General features: G+C 42.2%; 1 protein-coding gene across 2 annotated transcripts in view; it reads right to left on the bottom strand.

Annotated features, from left to right (window-relative positions):
• TPST1 (tyrosylprotein sulfotransferase 1) overlaps positions 1 to 16,394 on the bottom strand; it is a 61,126-nt gene extending 44,732 nt beyond the window's left edge. The window contains exon 1 of one of the 2 annotated variants that reach the window (XR_012155480.1): positions 16,162 to 16,394. The gene's annotated coding sequence lies outside the window, so the exon portion shown is untranslated. The remainder of the gene's footprint in view (positions 1 to 16,161) is intronic. The other variant, XM_073315996.1, reaches the window with a different exon arrangement.
• Between the last annotated feature and the right edge of the window lie 4,176 nt (positions 16,395 to 20,570).

Here is a 20,570-nt window from a genome sequence, read left to right on the forward strand (position 1 = left end):
CACTGTTTAGTAAGACAAATAGTCAGCTCCATTATCAAGAAAATATTCAGAATAAATTGAACCACTGGATATCTACTACTAAAAGGTATGGTCAAGCAAAGATGTCACTTATGTAAGTGTCTGCAAACTGAAAGGAAAAATATTCAAAATACGTATTTCATTATTATTCGCTGAAGTTTAACAGTGTGCTTAGTACTTCAAAAAAAAGGGGGAAAAAGAGCAACTGAGAGCTCCTTGAGGCAAGAACTGTCTAGATAAAAAACAAATAATAAATCAATAGATACAATTTCACATTTGGGGAAAGCAGGATATAATTTAAATCAAACCTGAATAGAAATGTAAGTTGGCTGTGTAGCCTGACCCAAAGTTGGGTAAATATAATTTTAACTTGAGGATTAACAGGTTCTTGTCCCAGTAAGATTATTGTAAAGTTATATAATTTGGGAACCCCGACGTGCACAGGTGCAACACTCACACTATAGGAATCTCTCTCTCTCTCTCTCTCCATATATATATATATATGTGATTTATTAATAATTTAGCAAAGATTATTCACACACTTAAACTCAACAAAGCAGATAGAGATAATACAGAAAGTACATTTGGACGTCCATACTTACACCCTTATCTTTCATACTTAACCATTATCTTTCTCATCACCGTCATCGTCCTCATCTTCCCCGGTGGCCATCATTCTGGCCCCTCCCAAGGTCTATATCTTTCCAACCTCCCTGCTGCCCCTGGATGTTACTTTTATAGTAGGTTACGCTGACACTGCCATGACCAATGCATATACAATAGAGGTCCTTATTTGTATTTTTCCCCTTAAGCTGTCCGTTTTCTATAGGTTAGTATATGTATGATGTTACCCTATTAACGTACACGTCAATTTGCTGTCATGGCAGCTTTGTGGTCAGAGGTCCTGTCCAGAACTTTCTGGATGTTGGTGTCAGCTATGTTCTGTGCTGGGGTCACCTGTGTTCTGTGAGTGGCTGATGTCAGTATTCTGGACAAAATTCCCCCTCTGGCATGCCACTTTCAGTTCCCTATAACTTATGAGTTACTTAAGTTTATCTATACCAAAGGTTATAGATCTCAAGCCTCACACTATCTACTAAAGCCACATCTTACAGAATAAAAGCCTGTAAGTTCCTTGCATTACTACTAAATATAATAAAGCAGGATAAAGCAATAAATACAATACAGGTAAGCTGGCCCACTGGGCTCCAGCTGTTGGAAGCTGCTGAAAAATTTGGAATATTAGAATAATTTTGGCTTGATGGATAAACGGCAGAAAATGTGGTCTCAGGAATGAGATATACAGGTAATGTCACGTCTCATTTCCAGATACATAAATACATTCTGCCTTCTATCATATCTGTGAAACCCCATTGCCTCCAGTGGATTTGCACAGATATAAATCAGAGGCAACATCTTTATTACTCAAAGATGCAACTTTCAGATTCCATGTTGAGTTTAGAGGGCTGACAGGAAAGAATGTTCTTATACTTGCAAAGTTTTAAAATTCAATATAGAGCCACTGATATAAGCATGGAATCCTATACAGCTTTTTAAAAATCTTCCTACATATCTCAATGCAGGAGACAGAGAGAGAGAAGAGTGCTGCATAGACAATATTTATGACCATATGAGATACAATATATGACTCACTCAGACATCTTACCCAGTACAGATAGGAGTGAAGTCTTTCCACGCATCTCTGGAGTATTGCATACACATTGAAAGGAGAAGGAAATAAATTCTGCTCTCAGATACATTGGTGCAATACCACTGAAGTCAGTGGAGATACACCTGTACAACACTGTACAACTGAGTCCATTATATTCTTTAAGCCGAATAAGAGACTTGTTAAAATGCAATTATAGTTTGCATTTGGCTGGTGATTTTAGGGTACAGGGGCTGTTTCCTTGGAAACAGAAAAGATGAGGTTAAGCGAGTCTGAGGTACAGTAGAACCTCAGAGTTACGAACACCAGAGATACGAACTGACCGGTCAACCACACACCTCATTTAGAACCAGAAGTACGCAATCAGGCAGCAACAGAGACAAAAAAAACCCAAAACAATTACAATACTGTGTTAAATGTAAACTACTAAAAAAAAAAAATAAAGGGAAAGTTTAAAAAAAGAATTGACATGGTAAGGAAACTGTTTCTGTGCTTGTTAAATTTAAAATAAGATGGTTAAAAGCAGCATTTTTCTTCTACATAGAAAACACAGTTGCCAACTTTCACACAATAAACAGGCACCCCGACTTTCATAATAAGTCAAAAAACAAGCTAATCCCATTTTAAAACAAGCCCAAAACAAGCCAATCCCTAAGAACCCCAACACTCTATGTAACTAGATCCCCCCGGCCTGCAGTCTGGGACTGTGGTGGGCCCGCTGTGCATCCCTGACTCTTTCCCACCCTTGCCCCTGCTTGCCCTTTGCCCCTGCTTGCCCCTCCTTGCCGGGAGCAGATCGAAAAAAGCAGCAACAAACTACAAGCCAAACAATCAACAAGTTACAAGCCAAAAACTAGCCAACAAGCAACTCACAAGCCAATTAAGCCAAAAACAAGCTCAATTTCTGCATTTTATTCATGGGTCTGATAGTAAAGTTTCAAAGCTGTATTAAGTCAATGTTCAGTTGTAAACTTTTGAAAGAACCACCATAACGTTTTGTTCAGAGTTAGAGACATTTCAGAGTTACAAACCACCTCCATTCCCGAGGAGGTTCTACTGTATGTAAGGCAACAAAGTGGGGATCTGGGACCAAGGCACAGGATGAGGGTCAACACTGGACTCAAGCCTGAGTGCTGCCAGGGCATCAACACCAGTTGTTATCAGCCAAAAATTTAAAACATACCTCAAGTTAATGGAAACCCTCTTCAACAGAAATAATGTGAAAGTTTCATTTACTCTTTTTGAGAAGAGTAAAATTTGTGTGGAATGAAGCAAGTTTTATGTTTCAGTAAATCAAATAAAAACCCTGATTCTGCAAACCCTCCAAGATGAGAGCTCAGACATAAATGGGAGCTTCACGCATAGAAGACTTGCAGGAATGGGCTCATAACATGATTCTGTTATCAGCAAAGCAATTTGAATGTAATCAGTCCGAACAATGACAGAAACTACTGCATTATATCTGTTTAACAGACCAAGCTAAATAAAATTGTTAAGGTGAAATGATCAGCAGAAAACTGACATCAGGTAAAAATAAATTAAATTTTATACTTCAGTAAGGAGCTTGAATCAAATCAATTTAGAAGTAGACATAAGGTATTTTTAGCATACAATCTGAACGTAAAGTGCATGCTCCCAATTAAAAAGAGCATAAATTTAATATTATCATTTAAAGAAAATGGCAACCAATGATCATTAGTGGCACTAATTGACTGTCAACAATTTTGTCAAGTTTATGCAACTCTACATGTTGCAAATGCCTTAATAAAAACACGCGTTTAAATAATGCAATTAAAAAAAATTCTAGAGCTTTCAGGAAAACTGCTTTGGAGGGGGAAAAAGAGGAAGAACTTTCATAAAGCAGTCAAAACAAAATACACCCACAAAAATATTTCTATTTCTTTTTGGGTTTGGAATGTGGAACGTCAAATATCTTTATTTTTATTTTGTTGTTTGTGCTCTATTTCCATAAACTTTAAAATAAGTATTCTTTTGCTTATGAGAATCTGAAATGGACCTCTCAACTGAAGAAGTTATTGACGGGTGACTCAGACAGCGCAAATGAATTCTGACCTCAGGAAAGAAAGTGCCAGGAGCAAAGAACAGCTTTAGTACCAAGGCTCAGGCACCAACGAAGAAGAAACTTAACTAATTCGCTATCTGTGAGGTAGAGAGAGAACTGGAACCATCTCAAGTGGTACATGTAAACACACATCTATTTACAAATGTATGCTTGTTGTTTGTACCAAAAAAAAAATCGTAATTTTAAAAAAAAATATGTTTATTTTATCAACAAAAGATTATGGAAATAATAGATCCAGTAAACTACTTTTAAATATAAAGAAAATATGTAGCCATTTTACATTTCCAACTGTGCTAGTGAGTCAGATTTATTTGTTAAATAATCACAAAATACAAGTTTTGACTTAATTGATTGCAATACTGTTGACTGAAAGCTCTGAGGCCAGGGATTATCTTTTACTTTGTGTTAGCACCTTGGCAGAGTGGGGCTTCAGTTTTGTTTGGGGCCTCCAGGCACTAAAAAAAGCCAACATAGCAGCAACAAGTAAACAAGCACTCAAATCCTACTTCAAGGGGAACTTTGGGTGTGCCAATGTGGTGAGACTTGGCCCTTGATTAAATAATTTTTCAGGTTTTAAATGGGAGAATTCCACCCACCCCAATATTCAGATTTTTTTCTTCTTTGCACATCCACAGCTTCTAGAACAAGTCATTTCCCCCTCCTCTATTTAAAATGTTCTTCACTAGACAGGTTTTAAATCTGTCCTTTACTCCTCTACTATCTTCAAAGCTTTGAATTCTGTCTTGATGTACAGGGAAATTATATATTTATATTCTCACTGGTGTTAAACTTATCAATTGACCATGCTGCAAGTTGAAAAACTACTTACAGAAGTAGGAATGTATTAAACTTCAGCTGAGGTTCAGCTACAATATTAAACAGCTATTTAAATGAGGGAGGGGGAGAATGTATAATAAATCCTGATGTAAGATTCAGCATTCAATATGAAAAGCTAAAACCTTGCATAATGTTTTAATATTTAATTATGTAATAAAGCTTTACCAAAACAGAAAGTGAAGCTGAGCCCTGGGTGGAATAAGATATATCAGATAATGTTCAGATTCTCTATGAACAGCACCTGCAAGTTCTTTCCTTTTTTTAGCCCATCTTGAGCTTCATGTACATACATCTGTGCACATTCATGCTATTTACGTGTAAGAAGAGAGGAGGGCCCTTTGTTGCCAAAAATCCATCACCTAAGGTTAGCAATCTGAATACATGGCTGCTTTTCATTAAATCTTCGGGCAAGCACCCATATGACAAACATGAGAAAACCAATTAGCCCAGCAGCAGCAAGAGCACTGACAGATCTCCCCAGGCTCTAAAGACAGCATGAAAGCCCTTATTTGTGGAGTTTCCTTTTTGTTTTGTTTTTTTGTTTTTTTTTTTAAGTCATTTCACTTTTGTCAAGGTACAGAAATGAATGCTGTCAAAACAGATTAAACTAACGCACTACAGCGCAATCCCTCTTCTGGTTCGGAAACATGCTATGTATTGAAGTATTTTATACAATCCAGTTTTTAAACACCCTCTTAAAGGCATCATTTCCTTCTGTAACAATTTCACCAAATGGAGATGGATAAACAATGATATTTTCCCTGTTACAAACTGGCTCTCTTTTTTACTTTCTTGTTTGAGTACCAGTGTTACTGAAGGACCCTACCCAGTCCTGCAGGCAAACAGTTAAACTTTACTTCCCAGGCTGGATTTGCAGTACCAGTACATAAGCAACAGTGGTTTGGCTAGATACTTGTTTCCCCCTCAATTGCTCTAATAAATTTTCTCAAGTCATACTATGACTCAACTCTTGAAAGCCAATTAGATGTGTAAAATACTCAGATAGAATTCTTTTTAAAGATATATACTCCAGAACACATTCTTCTCCAGATTATAATTTGAAGGAAAGTCAAATTTTAAAGAGTGTAAATAACTCTTTTCACTGATATAATGTCTGTCAACTAAGGATCTTAAAATGTTTTAGCTTTAAAGTCTTGCAGTACCTCTGAAGCAAGAATTGTTATTTCAATTTTAAAGAAGGAAAAATGGTGCAGAGAGGTTAGATGATTTGCCCAAAGTCACAAAGTGTGTCTATTTATACATATTAGATACTGGTTAGTTTTGAATAAAGTTATGCCTTCAATTGAGCCTCTCAGGGTGTCAGATATACAAAAAGATCTATAGTTAAATATCATGTGTCTTTCAAAGTATGTAACAGAAAACAAAAACAATTAACAGACTTAAAACAAGCCAGTGTGGGCCTGTTCAGATCCCTGATGGCTTCAGTTCCAACCACTCCTTCCCTCCCTATGTTATATCTAATAATAGTCTAAACCTTGCTAAATTCAAAAATATATTGTAAGTAAAATATTACCCAGTAAATACCACTGGTTTTTAGAACATATACAATATATTCTTATGTACGGAAGTTTTTATGTATATACACACACACATATGTATATACATATATAGAGAGACTCATTACATGTACTTTTACAATTGATTTGGTAAATCAAATATAAATTAGCAGAAAATCTAAATATGAAAAATAGAATGTAAAATATTTCATATTCATAGTATGCCAAATGCCCTGCACAAACTGAATAATGAGTGCTATTTAAGGTTTAGGTTATAGTCTAATTTACATGTCAGGAGTACTGATTGTCCTAAGGGACTTCTGGTTACCATAATACGAACCATCGGAGGCATTAGTTTGCTGTAGGTGTCTTCAATTGGAATATTATTTATAGAAAACCCACATATACATCAAGCCTACTGCAGAATATATTCCACAATTTTTGCTGAAACTTGTGGAGCTTATTTTAACTCTCTCCCCTGTAATCCTAGCCACACTTTGTACTTTTGGCCAGAAGTACAAATAAATGAATTTATTCACAGAGAGCACCAGAGCCAGGAATCCACAAGGGGATGCTAACAAAGCAAAGTGAGTGATTAACTCTCTCACATTGCACTTACTGAATATATCTACAAATATGAAGTCAGTTAAATTCTGTGCAGTCATGAATTCAGTCACAGTAAGTGGAGTTACTCCACGAAGTCCAGTACATGGCAAGTTAATGTTAGTAGGATAACAAAGTTTCACTTCCCATTGTATTACATTAGAACAATTTAAAAAATAATACTTTCCTTGTTTAAGAGAAGTGGAGCTGCCGGTGCTCACTAAGGCATTTAAGCAGTCCAGTGCATTTTAAAGTTCAAACCTTAGTTAGGAGAAAGGAGCAAGTGAGCGTCAAATTTAATCCTTTGCTGCAGCTACTCTTTGGCCAGAGACAACTTTCTACAAAGGTGAATTAACAGGGGAACAGCATTGCTGCTGCCCTTCTAAAGGTGTCGTCAAATAAGTATAAGTATATTGTATAAGTAGGGGCATAGCGAGCAGATCGAGGGACGTGATCGTTCCCCTCTATTCGACATTGGTGAGGCCTCATCTGGAGTACTGTGTCCAGTTTTGGGCCCCACACTTCAAGAAGGATGTGGATAAATTGGAGAGAGTCCAGCGAAGGGCAACAAAAATGATTAGGGGACTGGAACACATGAGTTATGAGGAGAGGCTGAGGGAGCTGGGATTGTTTAGCCTGCAGAAGAGAAGAATGAGGGGGGATTTGATAGCTGCTTTCAACTACCTGAAAGGGGGTTCCAAAGAGGATGGCTCTAGACTGTTCTCAATGGTAGCAGATGACAGAACGAGGAGTAATGGTCTCAAGTTGCAGTGGGAGAGGTTTAGATTGGATATTAGGAAAAACTTTTTCACTAAGAGGGTGGTGAAACACTGGAATGCGTTACCTAGGGAGGTGGTAGAATCTCCTTCCTTAGAGGTTTTTAAGGTCAGGCTTGACAAAGCCCTGGCTGGGATGATTTAACTGGGAATTGGTCCTGCTTGGAGCAGGAGGTTGGACTAGATGACCTTCTGGGGTCCCTTCCAACCCTGATATTCTATGATTCTATGAAATATTCTGGAACAGTTAGCTTGTCCTCCACTTCCTTCTTTTGAACCACTGGATCAAATTCTGATAACTGGGCCTCTTCCCAAAAAGACAAAGTGTAGTTGTACTCATGGGCACCAGGTTTATATAATTTTTGGTGGTGCCCAGAACGGAGCCATCCCATCCATAGCACAGACTGGGGCAACTGCCCTGGGCCCTGCGCTTCAAGGGGACGCGGGGTCCAGGGCAGCCTGGGGGTTAGAGGGGGCATGGTGCCGGCAGAAGCGAGTGACCCGGCCCCAGACCACCCCTACTCTGCATCCTCCCTGCCCCCATTCCACCCCTTCCCCCAAGCCCCCACCCCACCTATGTCCAGCTTCCGCCCCCTCCCCTGAGCAACACTGGGAGCTGGCGGGGTGGAGCGGGCTGTGGCCGGGTCACTTACTGCTGGCGCCAGGCCTCCCACTAGTGCCCCCAGGCCGCCCTGGAACCTGCGTCCCCCTGAAGCGTGGTAAGCCCAAACATTGGTGGAGCCGGGCCCACTTTCCTAAGTATTGGTGGAGCACAGGAACGACATATAACTTGCCGTCTATGACTGTTTAGATTTCTATGGGTTTTATCTTGCTTTTCCTGAGTGGTATGCTTTATAGTTTTTTGGCAAGGTGCTTCTGAAGAAAATTGTTGGGAGGAGGGTTTGCCATATAGCATCTGGCTTTGTTTTATCAGGCCACCAAGCCTTTGGTCATTTTCCCTGGAGCCCGTTCATTCCCTTGATATGACTCAGATAAAGGGGACTGAGGCAGGAGAACAATGACTAGTTTCTCCCTCAGCAGGTATAGACAATTCAAGATAGCTTTGCCCTGTTCTGGGCAGTTCTTTGGTTTATGTCTCTGCCTATTAGATTTCCACTCCAACTGCAAAGGAAAAATAGGGCTCTCCAACTTCTCTGAGGATTTACTTTTGTCTTGGAAAACTTCTACCCCACACACCCTAAAGTTTCACTTTCCTTCTTAGAAAGAGGTCTTCCCCCTGCTCCTTAGTCTCCTGGCCTGTGTCTCTGAGGAATAACAGGACTTGCTCTTGCCCACAAATCCACATCCCGAGAGGTTACAAATCTCAACCCTGCAAGGTCTGAGGTCAAGGAGCAGTCCGGTGACCATTCTGGTGAAGTTAACCTCTTTTACCCAGAGATGCTGGGCTAAACCTTCCCATAGAAGCTGTAAAAGGAAACCCATTTGAGAGTGACATCATAAAGGAGCTAAATAATCTCCTGGTAAAAATACAGCAGGAAGGGGTGGATTGAAAGGATGAGCTGGGCCAAGTGCCCCAATTATTTGGTCATTCAGGTCCAAGCTGCTTTCCCACCCTTTCCTCCATGTTCTGGAGCTAAGAAAAGAGACGGTTGGATAGCAATGGCTGATGATATATGCCTGGGCAGTTATGCATTCTTTCCATCCAACTTAACAGCAACTTACTTCTGCCAGACCTCCTGGAAGGCAGGAGAGGAAATGAGATAGGAATCCCCAGAAGCCTCTGCTTTGCTGACACTTAGTTCTTTGAACCAGCCTGTTTCCCTGCTCAACAGAGGGAGGCTTAAGTAATCCCTGGCTGGGACAGCCCTTGCTTATTTTACTTAAAGAGCCGAAGCCTATCTAGTCAAACCTGCCTCTAGCTGAGGTAACAAACACAGAAGAATTGGCAGGCTCCTCAGCCGCTTGGATCATACCCTTTCTTCCAGTCCCGCCCAAGTCCAGTTTTGTCCTTTAAGCTGCAAGCAAAAAACCTATTGTAAAGGATTCTTAAACCTTCCTGTGCAGAACAAAGGTTCTACCCCACCACCAAATACTGTGTGGGCAGCAGGAAATCAGGCACTACAGAAGTCACGAGACCAGTGGTTCCCAAACTGGGGTTTGTGAAATGTATCACAGGGTTCTCAGAAAAAAGTTCTGTAATGGCGTATAGAACTGTCCCTAGGAACTCTGGGCGCGGAGGCCAGCAGTCCGACCTCCGCGACCATGACTTCCTTGCAGAACAAGTTTAAGCTTTGTTGTAGTCATGCGTTGTTTGCCTGGACTGCTCAAGACCCAAATGCTTGTGGGAGGCACTCTTTATTTGAGTTGGCTTCTTAAATACCTTCATGCTGTTTCACGTCTGGTACTCCTTGATGAAACATGTAGGAGGCTTAATCAAAGTGATATGAGCTACAAAAGTGAAATCTTGGAAGAGTGTTGCCGTTTTCATAATGTAATGATAAATAATAATAAACAGTGTGTAATAAGCGTGTCATAAAAAAAACAAATTATTGCCAAGATCACTGCTTCTATCATTTATGCTTAAGTAAGGGAGAAAATCCCTGGAAATATTCATTTTTAGGATGGGGTTCGTGAGGTCTGGTATTTTTGTGAAAGGGGTTCGCAGATTGTTAAAGTTTGGGAACCACTGCACTAGACTAATCAATAGGCAAAAAAAATTACTAACAAGTTCATAGAATATAGAATATCAGGGTTGGAAGGGACCTCAGGAGGTCATCTAGTCCAACCCCCTGCTCAAAGCAGGACCAACCCCCAATTTTTGCCCCAGATCCCAAATGGCCCCCTCAAGGATTGAACTCACAACCCTGGGTTTAGCAGGCCAATGCTCAAACCACCGAGCTAATGTAACAAAAATGTTACCTGGTGAACCAAAATGTAGATTGTATTGAGCTAGTACATCTACAAAGAGTTTAATTACAAGCATTAGCCATTTTAACATGAAGTAAAATACTGGACTGGGACACGTTTTCTTCTGCCCACCATGCTTCACCCTTCCCCAGAACTCATTAACACATCTCCAAAGGAAAAACGTTCATCCAAATTACACTTTGTTTAAACTCAGCCATTTCATTTCTGGAACTTGGCTCTTTATTTTTGTACCTTTGTACAGCCAGCCTTTTGCTTCCCTACTTTGCCTCAGATCATTACTATTGACTCAGTATTTTGTATAAGGAATCACCACACAGTAAGACCATTAGGATTGCAAGAAATACTGAAGATCCCTAAGAAATCCCTTTGAAACAAAAATATTTTTGGAATATTGTTTTTAAAAGGTACCTACAGGTATCAGTGGAAGTGATCTAGATCAGTGGCTCTCAACCTTTCCAGACTACTGTACTTCTTTCAGGAGTCTGATTCATCTTGTGTACCCCAAGCTTCACCTTACTTAAAAACTACCTACATACATATAAAACAGACACAAAATACAAGTGTCACAGCACACTGTTACTGAAAAATGCTGACTTTCTCATTTGTACCATATAATTATAAAATAAATCAGTTGAAATATAAATAACGTACATACATTTCATACAAGTCGTCTGTAAGAAATTTTAGTTTGTACTGACTCTGCTAGTGCTTTTAATGTAGCCTGTTGTAAAACTAGGCAAATATCTAGATGAGTTGATGTACCCCTGGAAGACCTCCGCGTACCCCTGATTGAGAACCACTGATCTAGATTAAACCCATTTAAACAGTAATGAAATGCTAGGAACAATCACATATCTGTATGAGTTTATAGCAACCTTTCCAAAAGGCACACTTAAAGAAAGGGCTTAAAGGAATTCCACAGATCCTCTAATTCAATCAGCTGACCTGCCTTTGATTTTTCATGTATGTTCACCACAAAGAAGAATGTATAGGCAAGTTAACTGAAACAAAATGTTATAGCACTACACTGAGAAACATAAGTCAAATATTTATTGTATACCACTTAAAACAGCTGCACAAATTGCTCCTTTCAAGAAAGGTTCTTTTAACAGACCATTCCAATGAGGGACATTATAAACCACCCTTCCCCTTCACTCTGAAAAAATAAATATTTCAGTTGCATTATACATGTACAAAGCACTATACAAACATTAATTCTCATTACATCATTGCAGTGCCGTTAAATGTGTATTATCCCAATTTTACAGATTGAGTAACAGAAACAGAGAAATTAAGTAATTTGCCCAAGGTCACAAATCAAAAGCAGAACCAGAATTAGAAATACGGAGATCCTGAGTTCTAATGCTATGCTCAGGCTTCCAGACCATACAGACTCTCCAAGCTCTATGATTGTTTCCATCATATTGTCGTCTCTCCTTTTTGATTTTCTTTCCCCATTTACATGGCACTGGCATTTTGTTTACTTAAAGGACTAGTACATAACAACCACTTTAATCCAGTTTCCTAGTGAGAAAACTATCTAATTTACACACACACACACACAAAAGTGATGGCCTCTTTCCATCACTTTCTTATGTATTGTTCTAATCTCCTAGTTCTCTTACAATATACATAAAAGAGATCCAAGTACCACATTTATACTCAAGACAAACGTTTCTTAAAATTGTTGAAGTGGTGAGAAAATTGACCATAACTAGGAAAACCTGAATTAAGTTTTTCCACTGCCAATTTATATCACCGCTGAATTTGAGATTTCCATATTGTGGAAGACACACACATACATGGAAATAGCCAGATTCCATTAAATGTAACTTGCCCCATAACAATCAGGGACTGTAAAAGGTGCATGTATCACATATGCTATAGATACATAAAAAGTCAATCGGTGGGTTAAGGACAAAGTGAGACCTTTTCCTTTTTTTTTTTTTTTTTTTTTTCAGTTTGTAACATAAAATCTCTCTCCACCACCAATCCTACAATCTGTCATGGTAACAACCCTTACCTTCTACTAACTCTGTGACAACCATCGTTACCTATGGTTATTTGTTCCCAGATAACAAGAGTGAAGAACTAACCCGAATGATTTCTCCATTCAACTACAAAAGTACCAAACAGAGCACCAAACATAAGATTACTGTACTAGGATCAGGGGGAGTTGCCCTTCTCATCTGAAAGCAGATAAGCCCATTTAATTAATATATTTAAGACAAGAATATAATGCGATTTGTGACTCAGCGTTAACTATAGCATTATGTGAGAGTCTCCGCTATAATTACATATACTTCATATTTATATATATTGCATATTCTCAGGAACATATTTGGGTGTTCTAGAACACATTGTTTATGCTTACATTCCAAAAAAAGTTATCAGATAGTATGATGATTGCATCTTGTCACATTAAAACAGTTGCCTACTGCCAATTTAAAAATATATAGAAATATATTTCATATTTTACATGCAGCATCTATATACACACTCCTTTTTATCATACTCCCCCATATTACATTTTGTTCCAACAGTAAACCTGCAATATACCCATTAGCGACTACAGAACTGTAGTTTGTTGCATAGCTCCCAGGTGCACAAATACCGTACCATACAGTTCCATTCTGCTGGAGAAGTTTATTAATTTATTTTATAAGGGCTGTATTTATATAGTACATTTCCCTGAGTCTGCAGAATAAATGTAACTGTAATTAGGTCATTTCTAAAGTGATACAAATGACATGAATAATTTCTGGAATTGTACTGACTTATGCCCACATAAGTGTAATACTGCAAAAGATTATGAAACAGCTATATACAAGCTGCCTTTTACATCCCTAATGCATACATTTATACCAACTTCAGATAGTGAAGTAATACCCACAGATCAATATTATATGACAGTCTTCCTACTAAACAGCTTAACTGACAATCTTGGCCAAACAGTCTAAAACAGCTCTGCACTTTTAGGATCATGTTAATCAATTTTTATAGGAATTTTTTCCTGATTAGAATAAGTCACATCTGTCCTATAGATTAAAACCACACGCCTAAGGCACTGGTTAAAATAAATCAATTTACTTTTAGAGTATTTTTATTATTATTATTATTTAGTATCATATTCTAGGATTCCCTGCTGTATTAACATTGAACCAGCAGAGGTCTTGCAATATACAGGTTACTCAAAGATTTTATAACAATATTCTGTTTTATGTATAATTGTAAAGGTTAAATTCAAAGTTAGAATGTCAGGGAAGGATGATTTCTGTCCTGATAAGGAACCAAGAAATAAACAGCTACTCTGTTTTGGGAATTGAACCTGTAATTTTAGGAGAGATCTTACAATATTGCTAATTGATAATGTTGGCTCCATAACACAGAAGTAAAGCTCCTTCTCCAAAATGACCCAAGTTACTAACTATATCTTCTTTCCTCCCCCTAAGCATCCGACAGCTATGGAAAGGTAGCATCATTAAATTCCATTCTCCTGCCTGTTTCAACATGCTGTATAAAATTCAGATTCAAGGGTGAAACCAGTTCTACAGAAAACAAAGACAGCCACTAGGAGGCCAAATCCTGTTAGAAAATCATTTGCATTTCTGCTAATACTGAAAGCAGTTTCTAATGGTTGATCCCAGCCTTTTCTGGAAGGGAAGAAATGGCTGTAAAGTTGAAAAGCCAAAAGCCCTTTTCAATTAGGTGAGTAAAGGAAGGACAATGTGCACACATTGTATGATGAAATTTACAAAGCTTTATTAGCATAAAGCTAGTAAACAGAGAACATGCATATGTATTTTGTCTTGTATGTACATAGACATAGAACAACAGGGCATTCCTACTGCAAATCATGAACTTCCAGAAAGCCTTATTTTATCATTTAAGATGGGATATTTGCCCAGCATAGTCCTTAGAGTTACTCAGCAATGGAGCTCTAGCTCTTGTATACTTCCTCGAAGAAACAATCTTAAATTGTTTAAACTTTTCCTGCTTTGAAATTGTGTTGGCCAGCAAATAATAAATACATAATTATAGAACATTTTCTTCCCAGGCGAAAGAGCAATCACCTCCTGTAGAAAGAGTTCACAGCACCACCTATATTTCCAAACGGTGCGCACACACAGGTTGGCTACCAAAGGCAAACAGAGACACCAAGCAAGCCGGATTCCTGGCCCTTGCAACCACTGACACTTTCGTGTATTCTGTTAGGATGAAACGCTGTCAGTCCCATATGGCCAAAAACAGACATGGGGAGAGTAGAAAGACATTGGTGGCAGGGGCTGGAGAGAGAGGGAAGCAGGATGTGGAGATGGGGGCAGAATGCAATGAGGGAAGACTGGCTGGGGGGGGGGGGGGGGCTAAACCAGGATTTGGAGATATGGGGTAGAAAAGGGATGAGGAGGCAGTGAGTGATTGACAGGAGCTGGTTTTAGGGGGAGAAGGGGCCTCTGTACTGGTGGGGTGATGGAGGAATGATTCAGAGGTGTGGGAGGGGACTGGATGGATCATATTGGGGTATAAAAGGGCTGGCTGGGGGCTAGGTCACGGGAGGGGGGGAAGGGAAGACATCTGAGGCTGGGTCACAGGGGGGCTGGCTCAGGAATAACGGTCATGGGGGGCAAATGGGGCTGGCTCTGGGGGGTACAATGGGAAGCAGGGTCTCGGGGGGGCTAGCTCGGGAACAATGGTCATGGGGGGCGAGCGTGGCTGGCTCTAGGATGGGAAAAATGGGTCATGGGGGCACAATGGGGAGCGGGGTCATGGGGGGGCTGGCTCGGGAATAATGGTCATGGGGGGGCGAGCGGGGCTGGCTCTGGGGGGCGAATGGGTCACGGGGGCACAATGGGGAGGGGGATGACGGGGGGGCTGGCTCAGGAATAACGGTCACAGGGGGCGAGAGCCGCTAGCTCGGGGGGGGGGGGAGCGAATGGGTCAAGGGGGCACAATGGGGAGGGGGGTCACGGGGGGGCTGGCTCAGGAATAACGGTCATGGGGGGCGAGCGGGGCTGGCTCTGGGGGGAGAATGGGTCACGGGGGCACAATGGGGGGGGGGTCACGGGGGGGCTGGCTCGGGAATAACGGTCACGGGGGGCGAGCGCCGCTAGCTCGGGGGAGGGCTAATGGGTCACGGGGGCACAATGGGGAGGGGGGTCATGGGGGGGCTGGCTCGGGAATAACGGTCACGGGGGGCGAGCGCCGCTAGCTCGGGGGAGGGCTAATGGGTCACGGGGGCACAATGGGGAGGGGGGTCATGGGGGGGCTGGCTCGGGAATAACGGTCACGGGGGGCGAGCGGGGCTGGCTGGGGGGGGGGGGAAATGGTCACGGGGGCACAACGGGAAGCGGGGTCATGGGGGGCTGGCTCGGGGGGGGGCACAATGGGGGCGGGGGTCACGGGGGGGCTGGCTCGGGAATAACGGTCACGGGGGGCGAGCGGGGCTGGCTCGGGGGGGGAATGGGTCATGGGGGCACAATGGGGGCGGGGGTCACGGGGGGGCTGGCTCGGGAATAACGGTCACGGGGGGCGAGCGGGGCTGGCTCGGGGGGGGGGGAATGGGTCATGGGGGCACAATGGGGGCGGGGGTCACGGGGGGGCTGGATCGGGAACAACGGTCACGGGGGGCGAGCGGGGCTGGCTCGGGGGGGGGGAATGGGTCACGGGGGGGCTGGCTCAGGGGGGCGACCTGGGAATAACGGGTCACGGGGGGGGGGGTTGGCCGCGGAGGGAGGAGTCGGGGTCCCCCCCGCGGGGTCAGCGCCTCACCTGCGCTGCGCCGGGAAGGAGGCGGGAGGGAGGCAGGCGGCTGGGTCACGGCTCCGGCTCCGGCTGCTGCTGTCGGCGCCGCCTCCCTCGCCGAGCCCCGGCCGCTGCTCCCGGCCGGCACCATCGCCGAGGGGAGCTCCCGCCGCTGCCAGCTCCTGCCCTTCAGCCCGCGGCGCGGCTCCGCTCGGCTGCCATGGAAATCACAAACACGCCCTGATTGGCCACACGCCGGGCCGGGGCCGGTTTGTGTCGCGGGGGCTGATTGGCCAGACTCAGTGGATTGACAGCTGGGTAGGAGGGGCTCCCAGGGTCGTGGGCGTGGCTCTAGCCGCCCTCTGGCGATTGAGAAAAAAGGGTCCCTCGGCACGTGGGAGGAGCACGGGCACATCTGTATCAGTGTGAACAGCTGGATACATTTCTCGATTTGGATGAATGCCCAAGAAAACAGCTGAATGTGAGTGAAACACCTGTCTGCAGATTGGGCTTTGAAGCATGCACCTCACTGCACCTGTCTGAACAGCTGGTTTTGGCAAAAACATTTGGATTTAGAGCAACAGCTAGGTCAACATCTGTCCATGATGTAACACCTGGGTACGCAGCTGGATTTGGGTTTGCTGGGATGAATATCTAAGCAAACAGCTGGGTCAGGGTGAGCACCTGGACACTTGTCACAATTATTATGAACAGGAATATAGCCTACAGGCAAATGACTGTGGTGAAGAACATCTAGAATTTGATGACAACATTTAGATTTGGACAAACATATGAATCAACGTGTAGGTAAACAGTTTGGGTTTAAAAGCTTGTGGATGAATAGATATCAAAACATTATGTAACTTTGCCAGCTACTTCAGACCTTGTTAAATACAGCCTCCTGTAATAATCACATAACATATATTTATACAGTGCTTTTCAGTCCAAGAGATTCCAAAATGTTTAAAACATAAACATATGGCAAGCTGTAGAAGTAGCATATGGCACATGTACAGCAATCACTTCACCTATCACAGCACTGAAGTTAATTCACCTCTGAACTGCTCATTCATTTTTATTTTTTCACAAGAGGTTTTCCACTTCACAAAAAGTGGCTGGCGTAAACATCACCCCAGTAGCAACTAATCCTGAAAAACTGTGTTACTGTTTGCTAAAAAAAATTATAGACAAATTGCCTATTACTGTGATGTCTAGAATGTTTGAATCCCAGCGTTGCAAGAAAATAACAGATAGTATGACAAAGGTTTTCACCTACTCTAAATATACCCACACCAACTCTACAAATGTATACTACCACATCCGAAGAAGAAAGTTATAATGTGTACTTGAATTACAAGAATCTTTAAGAAAGTGCAAGAGCTCCAACCACAGAAACCACAAGTGAATAGATACTTATGAACGCCAAGTAGAATGTGCTGCCTGGCTAAGATATTGCCAAGCTCACAATCAGTTAATTACAGGAATAGAACAGGCAGGTGAAAAAAGTCTAAAGCTTAGAATTCCATTGTATTCCATTAGAATTCCATTCCATTTCCAGTCTTGCCTGGAAAAAAGAAAGTTGCAAGGGCATTGAATGCTTCTCTTCTGAATGTTCCACAGCTGACATATAAATCAGATGTGAAAAACTTCCCAAAACAAACAGCCCTTTTGAGCAGTCCATTTCTAAGCATAGTGCAATAGTGGGTGGATGAAATTAAAAGGATACACACATAAATGTTCTTAGAAGTCTGGTATAAGCAAGAGTATAAGAGAACTGGTATAAGAGAGCTTAATTCCATCACGAATAGGGCCCTACCAAATTCACAGTCCATTTTGGTCAATTTCACATTCACAGGATTTTTAAAATTGTAAATTTCATTTTTTCAGCTATTTAAATCTGAAATTTCAGGGTCCTGTAACTGGAGGGGTCCTGACCCAAAAAGGAGTTGTGGGGGGGTTGCAAGGTTATTGTAGGGGGGGTTGCGGTACTGCTACCCTCACTTCTGCTGCCGGTGGCAGCACTGACTTCAGAGCTGAGCAGCTGGAGAGACGGGGCAGCTGGCCAGGAACCCAGCTCTGAAGGCAGAGCCACCGCCAGCAGAGACGGAGAAGTAAGGATGGCACGGTATGGTATTGCCACCCTTACTTCTGCGCTGCTGCCTGCAGAGCTGGGCCCTCAGTCAGCAGCCGCCGCTCTCCGGCTGCCCAGCTCTGAGGGTAGCAGCACAGAAGCCATGGTAGGGTATTGCCACCCTTACTTCTGCGTTGCTGCTGGCAGGGCGCTGCCTCCAGAGCTGGGTGCCAGCCAACAGCTGCGACTCTCCGGCCACCTAGCTCTGAAGTCAGTGCAGAAATAAGGGTGGTAATATCACAACCCCCCCTAAAATAACTTTATGACCTCCCTGCAACTCTCTTTTGGGTCAGGACCCCCAATTTGAGAAACTCTGGTCTCTCCCATGAAATCTGTATAGTATAGGGTAAAAGCAAACAAAAGACCAGATTTCACGGTCCATGATGCGTTTTTCATAGCCATGAATTTGGCAGAGCCCTAATCATAAAGGTTCTTCAAGTGTTCTCTGGCTGCTTATAGATATATTGCCCTTTAGAACCGGAATCAGACCACATGTCCATCATATCTGGGACCTTTTGATCACAATTCTGCCATCACTACCCTATACATAAAGCCAGGTTTTACACCACCGAGGAAGAGGAAACAAGATTGGAATCTGGCTCAGTAACACAATCACAGTGCTAGTTACTTCTCTATCCCTAGAGGTCCTAGTCCAGGTGACTTGGAGATTTCCACCATACACTGACACAGACACATCTCAAAAGTGTCACTCTATGCTGCAGAATCATATTAAGAAGAAACAGGTTTATAGGCTGCTCAGGTCCGGGGACCAAGGGCAAGGGAATGTCCCGTCCCCCATCCCCGTCCCCTGCCCTAATTCATGTTCCTGGGCAAAAGGAAATATTGGTTGGAGGGATTTAACAAGATTCCTGTATAAAAAAACTAGTAAACCTGATCTATGAAATCCACTCTCTGCACTAAGTAGTTAAGCATTTGAAAGATGGTTATTAGTCATCATTAAAGAGTACAGACTAACACGGCTGTTACTCTGAAATTTGCATCCTCAGTGGCCCATCTCCTACAGAATGCAGCCATTTCAATTTGAAATCCCCTAATATAGTTTCACAAGCATTACTCTCTGAATTTCCCAGTGAGAGGATACAGATTCCTTTGACAGACTCCAAAGACAAGGAGGACTTCTGGCACCTTAGAGACTAACAAATTTATTTGAGCATAAGCTTTCGTGAGCTACAGCTCACTTCATCAGATGCATTCAGTGGAAAAAAAAACCAAAGACAGTAATGGAACACATTTTACTATCAGCTGACACTCATGAAACAGTAAAAGGCTGATGACTGAATTGGCTGATGCCATTAAGAAGGAGAAGATGAAAAAATTAATAACATACCATTATCTGATTTAACGTTAACGTAGATCTTCCCAACAGCATGTCTTAAAACTTTTATGAGCCTGAAGGGACATACTTTCCATTAATAGCAATGAGCCAGTTCTTGCTGCCAATGCCGCGCAAAGAATTTATAAGAGTGTGCCTAATTTTCCTCTTGCTTGCCAGGGGTAGAAAATGAGGACTCTCTTGAATATTTTTGAGAGATTAATTTTATTGTGCTTCTTCAGATGTGCTGAGACTATTAACCAGATTGCAAACTGATGTGGCTGTTCTTATGAGACCCTATCCACTAACAAATAATAATACCCAGGGCTCAGGATTCTAGTCTCACTTGCATCAGCTTTACTGCTGTAACTGCAGTGAAGTCAATGGAGTTACTCCTGGTTTACACTGCTGTAAGGGAGAGGAGAACCAGGCACATCCGACTGAAATTCATGTGTTTAAAAAGCTCAGCAGCAGGCAGAGCCCTCAATGAGCCCCAAAATTGGTCTTTACTGATACTGGGTTAATATGTGGCACTATGCATTTTATTTGCAGTTGTGAAAAAAGAAACCAAGGATAGCAGCAACAGTAGGTGCTTACATGCCAGAGAATGAGGCGTTTTAAGGTTGCAATAGGCTGATATTAGGAAAGGGTCCATCGACTGAGGGCCAGGTTTTCGAGTGTTCAGCATCCACAGCTAGATCCCAGGGCACTGCTGGAAGCAGATCACTTTTGAAAATCTGACCACTTCAATTAGGCACCTTTCTGGGCAGAGACTGTCTCTACTGTATGTTTCTACAATGAAGGCGTGGCCATGAGACACTACCACAGATCAAACAAGTGAATGATGATAAATGGGAACTGAGCACTTTTGAAACTCTAGCCACTTTTGAAAATCTGCCTTGTTTTTAAATTGATTTAACTCTGGGGAATGGCACTGTACAGACAAGCCTGCCATCCCTACGTTTTCTCTTT

This window comes from Lepidochelys kempii, chromosome 17 (genome assembly GCF_965140265.1).
Source record: "Lepidochelys kempii isolate rLepKem1 chromosome 17, rLepKem1.hap2, whole genome shotgun sequence".
In the NCBI taxonomy this organism is placed as follows: Eukaryota; Metazoa; Chordata; order Testudines; family Cheloniidae; genus Lepidochelys; species Lepidochelys kempii.